A 12,354-nucleotide genomic window follows, 5' to 3' on the forward strand; every position below is an offset into this window, starting at 1 on the left:
TCCCAGCATCAGGGTCTTTTCCAAAGAGTCAGCTTTTTGCATCAGGTGGCCAAAGTACTGGAGCTTCAGCTTCAGCAACAGTCCTTCCAATGAATATTCAGGGTTGATTTCTTTTAGGATTGACTGGTTTGATCTCCTTGCAGTCCAAGGGACTCTCAAGAGTCTTCTGCAGCACCACAATTTGAAAGCAACAGTTGTTTGGTGCTTAGCCTTCTTTATGATTTATGATTTCACTTACTTACCTATATTTTATACTTTTTAAGTCAGAGCAGTCAGCCCCACAGTATAATTTAATAGTGAAGAACATGGCCTTTGGAGACATCCCGTCCTCAGTTCAAGCCCTCTCTCTGCCATTTACTAGTTGACTGGCTTCAGACAAGTTGTTTCACCTTTCTGTAAAATAGAAAGAGTAATCATGCCTACTACAAAACTGTTGTGACACAGTTAGGGAATGATATAGGTAAAAGTAAGTAGCCTACAGTCATCCTTGCCATCTACTGATGGTTATATAATTTCTGCCTCATCTTGACTCACTCCTGTACCATTTCTGCCATGACAAATAAGAGGTGCAGAGGTTGACCTGCATCCATTTGAGACACAACATTCTCTGGCTGCCTGTTACAGCATTGCTGCTCTTCCTAGTTTGCAAAGACAGCTCCAGGCAATGTTCTCCTCAGTGGGGGGATGAGTGGAGCCACTGAGCAGACTCGAAATTTTCATTGGTTTTCAAAGATGAGCACGGATGACCAGGAGTTAATAATGCTGCCTGGAGTCCCAGGTCCACAAGACATAAGAACAGCATCATCTGGTCCCTATTTTAAGAACTGGCCATGATTTCCATAAGAGCTAAGTCTTAGATTTTAATGAGTTTCATTGTTTCTTTTGCCAGAATGTGATTTGTACTACCGCTTTTAAAAATTAAACTTAGATTTATATGAATAGAGTTCAAATTTGTGAAAAGTTAGTGGGAAAAAATTCTTCTGTATAATCACATAATCTCGAAGTCCTTAGAAAAAGAAAAGGAAAAGGGTTAATAGTAAAACTAGCAACAGTAGGGCAAATAGTAAAAACATCAGGAATGTCAGGAAAAGAGAATGGCAGACTTTGGAGAACATGTGTTACCAGTTTTGTTAACAACGTGTATTAACAGACCCCCTGTTAAAAAGACTTGCAAATCATTATTTGACACCAAGTTGGTCCTCTGAATTTGTAACCTTCCAGTTTGTGAGTGACAGCACTCATTGGCACGGTGCCTTTGTCATCAATAGCCCTACACAAAGCTCACATGTTATAGGATTTCCGCTATATGAAAAGTTCAGAAAAGGCAAGTCTGTAGAGGCAGAAAGTAGTTTGGTGATTGCCTAGGGTTCAGCATGGTAAAGAGGTAGAACTCTAGCTGGGTATGAAGTTTCTTTTTAATGTCATAAAATTAGATGTGATGTGGTTGACAACTCTATACATTTAATAAATGTCAGTTAAAATGGATAGATTTTATACTAAGTTATACCTCAATCAGTTCAGTTCAGTTCAGTCGCTCAGTTGTGTCTGACTCTTTGTGACCCCATGAATCGCAGCACGCCAGGCCTCCCTGTCCATCACCAACTCCCAGAGTTCACTCAAACTCACATCCATTGAGTCAGTGATGCCATCCAGCCATCTCATCCTCTGTCATCACCTTCTCCTGTCCCCAATCCCTCCCAGCATCAGAGTCTTTTCCAATGAGTCAACTCTTCGCATGAGGTGGCCAAAGTACTGGAGTTTCAGCTTTAGCATCATTCCTTCCAAAGAACACCCAGGACTGATCTCCTTTAGAATGGACTTCACACAGGTTGAATTTTTCCATCAATTCATTTAGATCGCTATACCTCAATAAAGCTGTATTAAAAAATCTAACCTAAATGAATTGATGAAATCTAACCTAAATAAATTCAACCTGTGTGAAGATATTGATCAAATGTCATCCTTCCTATGAGGCCTATTTAAAAAAAATCTTTCCAGGCAGAATGAACTGGTCATTCTCTTTTTCATTCCCATTACTCTTTGTATGCAATACTCATCCAGTAGACAGTAAGTGGTAATGATGTTTTGGTCACCGAGGATTGAGAAAGAGCATAATAGAAGGACATCTCTTGCTTCCCTCCCCTTTTCTTTTTACTGTGGTAAAATATCCATAAGTTATGATTTTAACATGTTAAGGTGTGCAGCTCATTGGGACTAAGTACCTTCATTTTGTGTGCAGTTGTCACTATTGTCTGTCTCAGAACTTTTTCATCATCCCACGCTGAAACTCTGGACCCGTTTAACGCAAACTTCCCTTTACCCATCCCCAGCCCCTGGTAACCTGTAGTCTCCTCTGTCTCTATGAATTGGACTATTTCAGGTACCTCATATAAATGGAATCACACAATATTTGTCCCTTTGTATTTGATTTATTTCATTTAGTATAATACTTTCAAGGTCCGTCTAAGCCGTAGCGTGTATCAGAATTTGCACATTTTCTTTACCTATTCATTCATGCACTGATGGACATTGAGATTGTTATCTCTCAGCTATTGTGAATAATGCTGCGATGAACATTGTTGTACAAGTAGCTGTTCAAATTCTTGTTTTCAGTTCCTTGGGGGTGTCCTAGGAGTGAAATAGCTGGATCACATGTTAATTGTGTGTTCAACTTTCTAAGAAGTTGCCATAGTATCTTCCAAAGTGGTTGCAGCATTTTACATTCCCACCAGCAATGAAGGAGACTTTCCATCTCTCTACATCTTTCCCAACACTTATTATTACTTTTTGATAATAGCCATCCTAAACAGTATAAAATGGTATCTCATTGTGGTTTTGAACTGCATTGCCCTAATTATTACCAGTGTTTGAGCCACTTTTCATGGGCTTAATGGTCATGTGTATATATTCTTTGGAAAATGTCTAATGATCCTTTTGCTCATTTTTAAACTGGGTTCTTTTGTTGTTGACTTGTAAGCATTCTTTATAAATTCTGGGTATTATTCTCTCATCAGATATATGACTGCATGTATTTTCTCTGATTCATTATCTTGATAGTGTTCTTTGATGCATAAATCTTTAAGCTTTGATGAAGTCCAATTTATCTTTTTCTCTCATGGCCTGTGCTTTTTGGTGTTGTATCTAAGAAATCATTGCCAAATTCAGTGTCATTAAGCTATCTTCCTGTATTCTAAGAGTTTTACAGTTTTAGCTCTTACATTTAGACCTTTGATCTACTTTGAGTCAATTTTTGTATATGGTATAAATAAAGGGTATAGCTTAATAGTTTTGTATGTGGATACCCAGTTTTCTCAGAATCATTTGTTGAAAATACAACAAATGATTGTATGTAAAATGTCCTTTACTCATTCAGTGATATTGGCACCCTCATTGGAAAGCATTTCCCCATATTTGCAAGGGTTTATTTCTGGGCACTCTACTCCATTTCCATTAGTCTAAATGTCTGTCTTTATGCCAGGACCTCATAATTTTGATAACCATAGCTTTGTAATGAGATTTGAAATCAAGAAAATAGAAATCTTGCAACTTGTTCTTTTTAAAGATTGTCTTGACTATCTATGGTCTCTTGAGGTTTCATATAAATTTGTGGATCAATTTTTCTGTTCCTTCAATAAACATCATTGGGATACTGACAGGAACTGTGTTGAATCTATAGATCAATGGCTAGTAGTGATAACAATATTTTGATATATGGACAATATTTATATTTTATAACTGTAGTTTTTGCTGCATGCTGCTGCTGCTAAGTCATTTCAGTCGTGTCCTACTCTTTGTGACCCCATGGACTGTAGCCCAGCAGGCTCCTCTGTCCATGGAATTCTCCAGGCAAGAGTACTAGAGTGGGTTGCCATTTCCTTCTCCTTTTGTTGCATCAGTTCAGTTCAGTTCAGTCGCTCAATTGTGTCCAAATCTTTGTGACCCCATGAATCGCAGCACGCCAGGCCTCCCTGTTCATCACCAACTCCCGGAGTTTACTCAAACTCATGTCCATCGAGTTGGTGATGCCATCCAGCCATCTCATCTTCTGTTGTCCCCTTCTCCTCCTGCCCCCAATCCCTCCCAGCATCAGAGTCTTTTCCAATGAGTCAGCTCTTCGCATGAGGTGGCCAAAGTATTGGAGTTTCAGCTTTAGCATCAGTCCTTCCAATGAACACCCAGAACTGATCTCCTTTAGAATGGACTGGTTGGATCTCCTTGCAGTCCAAGGGACTCTCAAGAGTCTTCTCCAACACCACAGTTCAAAAGCATCAACTCTTCAGTGCTCAGCTTTCTTCACAGTCCAACTCTAACATCCATACATGACCACTGGAAAAATCATAGCCTTGACTAGATGGACCTTTGTTGGCAAAGTAATGTCTCTGCTTTTGAATATGCTATCTAGGTTGGTCATAACTTGCCTTCCAAGGAGTAAGTATCTTTTAATTTCATGGCTGAAATCACCATCTGCAGTGATTTTGGAGCCCAAAAAAATAAAGTCTGACACTGTTCCCACTGTTTCCCCATCTATTTGCCATGAAGTGATGGGACCAGATGCCATGATCTTCGTTTTCTGAATGTTGAGCTTTAAGCCAACTTTTTCACCCTCCTCTTTCACTTTCCTCAAGAGGCTTTTTGTTCTTCACTTTCTGCCATAAGGGTTGTGTCATCTGCATATCTGAGGTTATGGATATTTCTCCCAGCAATTTTGATTCCAGCTTGTGCTTCTTCCAGCCCAGCGTTTCTCATGATGTACTCTGCATATAAGTTAAATAAGCAGAGTGACAATATACAGCCTTGACGTACTCCTTTTCCTATTTGGAACCAGTCTGTTGTTCCATGTCCAGTTCTAACTGTTGCTTCCTGACCTGCATATAGGTTTCTCAAGAGGCAGGTCAGGTGGTCTGGTATTCCCATCTCTTTCAGAATTTTCCACAGTTTATTGTGATCCACACAGTCAAAGGCTTTGGCATAGTCAATAAAGCAGAAATAGATATTTTTCTGAAACTCTCTTGCTTTTTCGATGATCCAGCAGATGTTGGCAATTTGATCTCTGATTGCTTTGCCTTTTCTAAAACCAGCTTGAACATCTGGAAGTTCATGGTTCACGCATTGCTGAAGCCTGATTTGGAGGATTTTGAGCATTACTTTACTAGCATGTGAGATGAATGCAATTGTGTGGTAGTTTGAGCATTCTTTGGCATTGTTTTTCTTTGAGATTAGAATGAAAACTGACCTTTTCCAGTACTGTGGCCACTGCTGAGTTTTCCAAATTTGCTGGCATATTGAGTGCAGCACTTTCACAGCATCATCTTTCATGATTTGAAATCACTCAACTGGAATTCCATCACCTCCACTAGCTTTGTTCATAGTGATGTTTTCTAAGGCCCACTTGACTTCACATTCCAGAATGTCTGGCTCTAGGTGAGTGATCACACCATCGTGATTATCTGGGTCATGAAGATCTTTTTTGTACATTTCTTCTGTGTATTCTTGTCACCTCTTCTTAATATCCTCTGCTTCTGTTAGGTCCATACCATTTCTGTCCTTTATCAAGCCCATCTTTGCATGAAATGTTCCCTTGGTATCTCTAATTTTCTTGAAGAGATCTCTAGTCTTTCCCATTCTGTTGTTTTCCTCTATTTCTTTGCATTGATTGCTGAGGAAAGCTTTCTTATCTCTCCTTGCTATTCTTTGGAACTCTGCATTCAGATGCTTATATCTTTCCTTTTCTCCTTTGCTTTTTGCTTCTTTTCAGAGCTATTTGTAAAGCCTCCTCAGACAGCCATTTTGCTTTTTTGCATTTCTTTTCCATGAGGATAATCTTGATCTGTCTCCTGTACAATGTCATGAACCTCCGTCCATAGTTCATCAGGCACTCTATCAGATCTAGGCCCTTAAATCTATTTCTCACTTCCACTGTATAATCATAAGGGATTTGATTTAGGTCATACCTGAATGGTCTAGTGGTTTTCCCTACTTTCTTCAATTTAAGTCTGAATTTGGCAATAAGGAGTTCATGATCTGAGCCACAGTCAGCTCCTGGTCTTGTTTTTGCTGACTGTATAGAGCTTCTCCATCTTTGGTTGCAAAGAATATAATCAATCCTTATTTCAGTGTTGACCATCTGGTGATGTCCATGTGTACAGTCTTCTCTTGTGTTGTTGGAAGAGGGTGTTTGTTATGACCAGTGCATTTTCTTGGCAAAACACTATTAGCCTTTTCCCTGCTTCATTCCATACTCCAAAGCCAAATTTGCCTGTTACTCTAGGTGTTTCTTGACTTCCGACTTTTGCATTCCAGTCCCCTATAATGAATAGGACATCTTTTAGGGGCGTTAGTTCCAAAAGGTCTTATAGGTCTTCATAGAACCATACAACTTCAGCTTCTTCAGTGTTACTGGTTGGGGCATAGGCTTGGATTACTGTGATACTGAATGGTTTGCCTTGAAAACGAACAGAGATCGTTCTGTCGTTTTTGAGATTGCATCCAAGTACTGCATTTCGGACTCTTTTGTTGACCATGATGGCTACTCCATTTCTTCTAAGGGATTCCTGTCCACAGTAGTAGATATAATGGTCATCTGAGTTTAATTCACCCATTCCAGTCCATTTCAGTTCGCTGATTCCTAGAATGTCGACATTCACTCTTGCCATCTCTTATTTGACCACTTCCAATTTTCCTGTATTCATGGACCTAACATTCCAGGTTCCTATGCAATATTGCTCTTTACAGCATCAGACCTTGCCTCTATCACCAGTCACATCTACAACTGGGTACTGTTTTTGCTTTGGCTCCATCCCTTCATTCTTTCTGGAGTTATTTCTCCACTGATCTCCAGTAAAATATTGGGCACCTACCGACCTGGGGAGTTCCTCTTTCAGTATCCTATCATTTTGCTTTTTCATACTGTTCATGCGGTTCTCAAAGCAAGAATACTGAAGTGGTTTGCCATTCCCATCTCCAGTGGACCACATTCTGTCAGACCTCTCCACCATGACCCGTCCATCTTGGGTGCCCCCACACGGCATGGCTTAGTTTCATTGAGTTAGACAAGGCTGTGATCTGTGCAATCAGATTGGCTAGTTTTCTGTGATTATGGTTTGTTGCATATGTGTCTTTAATTGTTATATCTTTTTGGTGAATTGACCCTTTTATACGTAATACTATTCTTTGTCTCTTGTAAGAGTTTTTGACTTAAAGTCAATTTTGTCTGATATTTGTATAGCCACTCTTTGTCTCTTTTAAATACTGCTTTCATGAAATACCATTTCCCATCCTTTCAATTTCAAACTATTTTTGCCCTTTATCTAAAGTGAGTCTGTTATAGACAACATACAGATGAATCATGTTTTTTTTTCTTTAATCCATTCTGCTAGTCTATGCCTTTTGACTGATGAATTTAATCCATTTACACTTAAATTATTGATAGAGAAAGACTTACTTTTGACATTTTGCTATTTCTTTTCTGCATGTTTTGTAGCTTTTTTGTCCCTTATTTCTTCCACTGTAGTTTTCTTTGGGTTTAGTTCATTGTTATTTCCTTTTTTGAAACTCTATGAATATTTTATTTGTGATTACTATATGCCTTACATATCACATCCTAAAATTATAAAATTATTTTAAATTGGTAATAACTGAAATTCACTTTACCCTTTTATAGCTTCTTCCCTCCCCCTTTTCTCATTCATATTGCAAATTACATCCTTTTATATTGTGTACCCATTTACATAGATTTATAATGATTTTTATATATTTGTCTTTTAAACTGCTAAAAACCAAAATTACAGCAATACTTTTAAAAACTATTTGACCATGCATTTACCTTTTACCTGAGAGTTTTTGTTTTGAGTTACCATCTAGCTTCCTTTCATTTCCACGTGAAGGACTTAGAATTGATGCTTTTGAACTGTGGTGGTGAAGACTCTTGAGAGTCCCTTGGACTGCAAGGAGATCCAACCAGTCCATTCTGAAGGAGATCAGCCCTGGGATTTCTTTGGAAGGAATGATGCTAAAGCTGAAACTCCAGTACTTTGGCCACCTCATGCGAAGAGTTGACTCATTGGAAAAGACTCTGATGCTGGGAGGGATTGGGGGCAGGAGGAGAAGGGGACAACAGAGGATGAGATGGATGGATGGCATCACCGACTCGATGGACGTGAGTTTGAGTAAAGTCCAGGAGTTGGTGATGGACAGGGAGGCCTGGTGTGCTGCAATTCATGGAGTTGCAAAGAGTCGGACACAACTGAGCGACTGAACTGAACTGATAGGACAGGTTTAGTGGTAATAAATTCCTTCAGCTTTGGTTTCTCTGAGAGTATCTTAATTTTTTTTGAAAGATATTTTTACTCATAGAGTTCTTTGTTGCTATGTTTTTTTTTTTTTTTTCTTTCATCAGTTAAAATAATTTCATTCCACATCTTCTGGCCTCCAGGGTTTCTTGCTGGGAAATTGGATGGTAGTCTTACAGAGGTTAATATGTATATGATGAGTCACTGTTCTCTTATTGTTTTTAAGATTCTCTTTCCATAGTTTATGATGTGTCTTGGTGTGTCTCTTGGTGTGTGGATTTACCCTAAATTTATCCATTTAGCTGCTTGGATGTGTAAATTCATGCCTTTCCTTAAATTTAGGACATTTTCACCTATTATTTTTTCACATGATCTCTCCAGTCCTTTTTCTCTTATCCTTTGGAGATTTATATAATGTATATACTGGTCTACTTTGTGGGATTTCATAAATCTCTTAGGCTCTGTTCACTTTGTTTTTTTTCCTACTCCTCAGACTTGATGACATCAAATGTCCTGATTTGATATTTTTCACTAATTTTTTTTCTTATGACTGCTCAAATCTGCTGTCAAACCTTTCGATTGAAATTTTGTATTCAGTGCTATTTTTCAGCACCAGAAATTCTATTTTTTAATGGGATTTTAATATTTTAAAAAATATTTTTAATAGAATTTTTGTCTTCGTTCATATTCTTATGTTGTTCTCTTATCATTTTCCTGGGTTTCATTAGTTTTTTATTCATGTTTTCTTTTAGTATTTTGAATATATTTATAACAGTTGTTTTAAAGTCCATATGCTTCTTCAGGGATAATTTCTGCTACTTTATTTTGTTCCTTTGAATGGGGCATGTTTTCCTGGTAGTTTGTGTACCTTATATAAAATAGGGCATTTAAAAAACATCCACCTTTCTCAGACTTTGCATACCAGTCCTGTACCAGAGAAGTCTTTCAGTAATTAACTGGTCTGATCTGAAGCTTGAGATCAGTCCAGGGTGAAAGTGTAAGCTTTTCTCATGTGTCTTGGCTGAGCATGCGTTTTGCCTGGGCCTGTGGGCAGCCTTTTTTGACTCTTCTATGTACACTGTGTGCTAAGTTGCTTCAGTCTTGTCTGACTCTGTGCGACCCCATGGACTGTAGCCTGCCAGGCTTCTCTGTTGATGGGATTCTCTAAGCAAGAATACTGGAGTTAGTTGGCACGCACTTTTCCAGGGGATCTTTCCCATCCAAGAATCGAACTCATATCTCTCACTCAGTTACTTTAAAAGTCTTAATTTCCCAAAGAGTCTACTTCAGCTTCTCTTCAGAGCCTTAGATGGCCTATTGTACTCCTTTACCCATACTCTTCTGTCCCAGGCATCTGCAGGTCTGTAGTACTCTGCAGCCTTCATGAGCAGTGCTAGCTGCCTCTCCCTACCTGAGCTTTGAGGTAGGCATAACAGAGCCCTGTCCTTTAGAAAGCCCCCAGATATTAACTGGTTAGGATATTGCAAAAAAGGTATTTTTTGTTCCCTCTGGTTCATGGGATAGAATTAGGAACTTTGCTGCCACCTCCTCCAGATTAAGACCATTTGTACTGGGGAAGCAGTGTGTTCAGGGCAAGTAAAACACCATGGAATTTACTACCATTATGAATGTGGGTTTTTATTGATTAGGTGTTCACTTGATTGTTGTAGACTTTAATGACTTAATAGAGTTCTATATAAGGTTATCTTAGACCATTTTGGGTTGGTTTTGATGTCTCTGTGGAGGAATGATGGCTTAGAGCTTCTTAGTCCACAATTTGTTTTATCTCTGGCTTTTGAAGGGAGAATTATACATTGCAGTTACCAAGCACTGGTTTGCAGATACACACAAGGTTCTAGAGAAAAGGGGAGGAGTGCTTGGTAATTCTTAGAGTAGTTGGAAGGGTTGCTAGAGGAGTAATAATTGATCTGAGACTCCTAGGCTGTTCTGGTAAAGAAATTATCAGGAACACAAACAGAAGCTTGAGAATGGTGGAGGTGCTTGGGGAAAAAATTAGAATTCAAACAGTGAGGAATGCAAGGAGACCAAGAAGTACAAAGGGATCAGTTACAAACGAGTGTATTTGCCAAGCCAAGAAATTTAGATTTGGTCCTGACAGTGATGAGAAACCCTGAGAATTAAGTAGAGCAGTGACATGATCAGATTTGCCTTTGAGAATAAATTACTCTGGCAGCAGCAGCATATAGAATGTATTAGAGCTGGTAAAGAATAAAGCATGGTCACTGGTTTAAAAATTTCTAAGACAGCTGAGAAAGACGATGGTGGTAAGAACTATGATGGTGGTGAGATAGAGAGGAAGAGATATTTAGAAAGAATTGACAGAATTTTGTGACTTAGTACAGATTGGGAGCTGGGGGGAGAGGTGTAGATGGTGCCATTCTTGAAGCCCAGGAGTATAAGAGGAGAAATCTGAAGAGGAAGAAGCTAGTGAATTATTTTGAAATCATACAAGACATAGTATATTGTTTTCATGATAAAAAACAAAAATGAAACATAGATGAGGCTGATCAGACCAAATCCAGTCTTTTCCTCAGAGGTTACCACTGCTACCAGTTTGGTGTGTATCCTTTCAGACTCTGTGTATTTTTATATCTACTTGGAAAAAGTGGATAGTGTCACCTTATAGGTATCTAACTTATGTATTTCATACTCTATTATCACTTGACTTTTTCTTCATACAACAGATGTTTTAGAAGTTCTAAGTCAGTGTGTATGAATTACTTTGTTATTTTTGACTGCTGTATAATATTCCAGAGCATAAAGTTGCCCAGTATGTCCACTGATACTTAGTTTTGTATCAAATTTCCTGTCCTAACAGATGATGTAATAATGGATATACATACATTCAATGTATATCTTTGTGAATTAGTTTGATTTTTTTCCCTCTAGGAGTAATTTCTGAGAAGTGGAATTATTCAGTCTTAGGATATTTACTCTTACTTTTATGGCTATTTCCAAACTGCTCTCCAGTGGCTGATCTGACTGTGCAGTGTCAGAGAGTGTTCCTTATACTACATTCTCAACAACATGTGACATGATCATGATTTTTCTCTGAGTGAAACTGAGAGATCATTGTTTTAATTTGTATTTCTCTGATCATGAGTGAGGTTAGGCATGGTTTCTTTGCCATCTGTGTGTCTTCTATGGCTCACTTGCTTTTATCTTTCCCCATTAGTCTGTTGAATTATATTTTTCTTATGGATTCATAGACGTTAAAACATTTTATGTCCCAATCCTTCATCTGTTTTATGTCCTCAATATCTTCTTTAGTCTTCTGTTTATCTTTTAAATTTGTTCATGATGTGCTATTAATTTTGATGGAGGAAAATTTATCAATCTATTCCTTTATGGCTCATGTTTGCTAGGAATTGTTTGTTTGTTTTTTAAAAACCTTTCTGACTCCTATTGTCAATGGATACTTACTCTATATTTCACTCTATCATTTTGATGTTTTAAGGTTTGAAATTGAGGGGTTAATGGGAAATTTGAGTAGAATGATCTAAATTCCAGGTGTTTTTGTTTTTTCAAAATGGAGCAGAGTCAAAAGCTGCACTTGAAACATAGATTGGGGCTTTTCCAAGTGGAGGAAGTTGGTTGAAAACACTGATGTAGATAAGGCTGCTTAGAGAAAGCATGTAGAGTTGAAGAGAAATGGGCTGAGAACACAGATGAGAGGAACACCTGTATGAGCAGAACTGGCTGAACAAAAGGATATACAGGAGACCTATCCTATGTACAGGATATACAGGAACAGCCAGAGAGGTAGGATTAAATTCAGGGATTGATGGATATGGGAAATCAAGAAAGGCACGTTTTGACAAGCCTGGAGTAGACCTTGGTGTCGACCGTGATATCCATCAACCCATACTGTAGCAGTTATTTGTCTTTTTCAAGGAGGCAACTGTACGGAGAAGGACCCTCGAGGTCTTATTCACTTCTATATTCCTGGCACTGAATGTGGTACCTGCCCATAATGGCATTCACTCATCGAACACATATTAATCTATAGATCTATAAATCTCCTAATTAATCCATATACATCTAG

The sequence above is a fragment of the Bos taurus genome, chromosome 7 (assembly GCF_002263795.3).
Source record: "Bos taurus isolate L1 Dominette 01449 registration number 42190680 breed Hereford chromosome 7, ARS-UCD2.0, whole genome shotgun sequence".
Taxonomy (NCBI): Eukaryota; Metazoa; Chordata; class Mammalia; order Artiodactyla; family Bovidae; genus Bos; species Bos taurus.